We start from the raw sequence: 3,302 nt of genomic DNA, 5'->3' as shown, positions 1-3,302 counted from the left end.
AATTTGTCATTTTGACTATTTTCCACCTGATGAGGTCATTTTGACCAAATTTGGCATATGGAGGAAATACATGCTATTTCCACTAGGTGACCTGTCACAGTCAATGTAGCTGCTGATCACTGACATATCCCAGACTGTCAGCAGCTACACTCACACACTGACATATCCCAGACTGTCAGCAGCTACACTCACACACTGACATATCCCAGACTGTCAGCAGCTACACTCACACAATATATCTATTTCTTTTCCATCTACAAAAAATTGGGTTAATTAAAGGGTAACTGGGGGATCCTCCTCTGGCTCTTTTTTTTGATCAACAAGCTCTATTTTGATGCAGTTTTATGTCTCTGACACCTTATGGAGACCAAAAGGACAAAAACTATTCACAGAGTCAATCACTTGTTTTTATTGTACATCAGAAAATGTTTGGGGGGCCACCGGGGGCCCCGTCAGGGGCCAGATTGGGCTTGCTTTATCGCAAGCTGTTGGAGTGCAAACGTCAGCTGACATCAGAGCACACAAACACGCTTTATCCCTGACTTTAATCTGTGCGTCTCCGCTCTGTTTGTCTTTCAGCTCCGGTTGGCGACGGCGTGCTGGTGCTGCTGCTGCTGCTGCTGCTGCGGAGGAGGAGGAGGAGGAGGAGGAGGAGGAGGCGAAGATGAAGGACGTTACTGGTTCCAGTTGAATCCAGTATATCAGGATGTTCCAGTCGGCCACCAAGTTTCTACGTTGAACACAAATGAATTGAAATAGTTTGTGCTTCGCCTTTGAGCCTCTGATGGGTTTTTCCCACTGAAGATGGCCGATTATTGGAAATGAAGAGAGAATGAATCCTGGACGCTGGAGACACGTCTGAGGACGGTCAGAGACGCAGACACTTGATAGGTTTGTGGAGGTCCACACTCGGGGCCGTGGCGTCCTGAGGGACGCAGCCCAGCGGACGACGGCTTCTCTGAGGAGGAGCGTCCAACAGAGGAGGTGAGAGGAGGCCGCGCCCAACCGGCCACTCCACAGAGGTTTGTCTGTGTACGGTGGCCCCGAGGGTCAAAACACTAAAGCATTCCAAAAAACACAACATTTCACAAACAACAACAGCATTTTTAAAAAAAAACCATAAAAAAACATTTCCACAACAAAACATTTTTTAAACAAAACATTGAGCATTTCAGAAAAAAAAAAAAAAAAAAACAACAGTTTTCGACAACAAAACTTTATCTCAAAAAACAAAATTACAATTACAAAAATGTCAGAAAAAAACACATTTCAAAACAAATCAGCATTTCCTAATACATCTCAAAAAACAAAAGTGTTTTTTAAAACCTTATGTTGTTTTCTGAAACGTTGTAGTGGTTGAATCTTGTGGTTTTTTGGGGAAGTGTTTTGTTTTGGAGAGGCTGAAGTGTTTCGAGCCTCAGAAACGCCGTTAGTTTGTCAGTGTTGATAGAAACCTCTGGAAGGGAACGTGGTGAACAAATCCCCTGAATGAAAACTGCCTTGTGAAAACGACGAAACGCCAGGTTTAAAATGTTGCCGACACAAATATGGAGGAATCCGAAAACTTTGTCAGGGTGAATCCAGAGAGACTCTCAGAGGGATTTTATGTGTAAGTGTCTTTAACTCCAGCCGTTGACTTTAAACTTGTACATGATGCCAATAATCTGTTTATTTGTACAGTTGAATATTTGCACTGTAAGATGGAAAGCAAAAAAAGAGCGAAAAAGTCACGATTTCAAATGTTGAAAAAAGTTAACTTTAGCACCACTTTAATCGACCATGTTGTTTGTAACAGAACTGCCTTATTTATTAAAATGGATCATGACAAACAAAGCTAACATATCATTTACTGCAATGATTTCTTTTTTTGTTTTTATTTGTATGCGCATGGAAATGTGGAAAAGTCATCACAATGTTTTCATCAAAAACTCACTAAAGATTTTTTAAAGAAAAAAACGTCCCAAAAAGTCCTTGTTCCAAATGTCCAAAGGGGACAGCTCACCGGAGCCACAACCTGCGGGAGGAACACAGGCCGACGCCCACCAACGGCGCCGCAGCAGGCCGCTGCAGAGACGGGGACACGCTTCGTGGGAAAGCGGAGCGGTGAGCGCACGCCTCAGCTCCTCCAGGTTAACCCCTCTCATATATTTTTGATGGTCGTATCTGTGAAAGTCTGTTTCTCTTGTTGTCAGCTGATGCTGGTTTGATGATGATCTGCATGCTTACTTGAGTCATGTAGTTGTTGCTGGATTACTTTCTTTTTCCCCGTTTATTTGAGTGAATTATTTTTCTTTGCTATATTTGCTTTCTTGATGGGAATAATTGGTTTGTGTTTTGAATCTGGGGATGTGTGTTGGCTCATCCTGTTTAGCTTAAGTTAATTTCTTGTTCTGTTGATACCTGATGAAAGCAGAGAGAAAGACGTCTGATCTGGGTTCTACTCTGCTGACGACCAAAAAAGTCACAGTATAGCATGTGGAATAATATTATCACATAAGTGTCTGTGTCTGTGTGTGTGTGTGTGTGTGTGTGTGTGTGTGTGTGTGTGTGTGTGTGTTTTACTCCTCATTACAGCAATCAAGGACAGGCAGCCCAGCTGTGAGGGGGTGCGTCCAGCGCTGAGAGGAGGACAGACACCATGGCAGAGGGACACGGGACAGACGAGACTGACCATGATAGGAGGCTGCCAGCTGATGGTACCAAAGTCTTGCACTGTTTTGATTTTGTTCTCAACCACTTATTCTAAATTTTTCAATAATATACAATATACGTTTTTTCTTGTATATTGTTATTTTATTTTCATACTGTGTCGTGTTTCATGTTTTTTTCCTGTTTGTGTTGTGATTTTTAAGTGGACAGCAATTTGTAACGTTGGTTTTGATAAGTGCTATATACATAAACATTATTATTATTATAAACAGAAGGAACAAGACAGCGGACAGCTCACCGGAGCCACAACCTGCGGGAGGAACACAGGCCGACGCCCACCAACGGCGCCGCTTCGTGGGAAAGCGTAGCGGTGAATGCACGCTTCAGCTCCTCCAGGTGAATCCCTCTCATATATTTTTGATGGTCGTATCTGTTGAGTCGTGACAATAGTGATTACATCAGAGACTGACTCACTAAATAAGCAAAGAGCCAGTTTCTCTTGTTTTGTTTTGTTTTGTTTTTCTTAAGTTGGTTTGATATTGATTAATCTGCATGCTTACTTTATTCATTTGGTTGCAGAGTTTAGTTGCTGTACTGTATCTTTAACACAGGGTCCAAAATCCCACCAACAAGTCATACTGTAGCACAGGGTC

General features: G+C 42.5%; 1 long non-coding RNA gene across 1 annotated transcript; it reads left to right on the top strand.

Moving 5' to 3' along the window:
• The first annotated feature begins 1,269 nt into the window (after positions 1–1,269).
• LOC121938836 lies at positions 1,270–3,040 on the top strand. The gene is made up of 3 exons (XR_006105370.1): positions 1,270–2,129; positions 2,575–2,696; positions 2,922–3,040. It is a non-coding gene; the product is annotated as an uncharacterized LOC121938836 (long non-coding RNA).
• The last annotated feature ends 262 nt before the right edge of the window (positions 3,041–3,302 follow it).

The sequence above is a fragment of the Plectropomus leopardus genome, unplaced genomic scaffold, assembly GCF_008729295.1.
Source record: "Plectropomus leopardus isolate mb unplaced genomic scaffold, YSFRI_Pleo_2.0 unplaced_scaffold3536, whole genome shotgun sequence".
Taxonomy (NCBI): domain Eukaryota; kingdom Metazoa; phylum Chordata; class Actinopteri; order Perciformes; family Serranidae; genus Plectropomus; species Plectropomus leopardus.
Note: the sequence above shows the minus strand (reverse complement) of the source record. Positions and strands in the feature narration are given on the sequence as shown.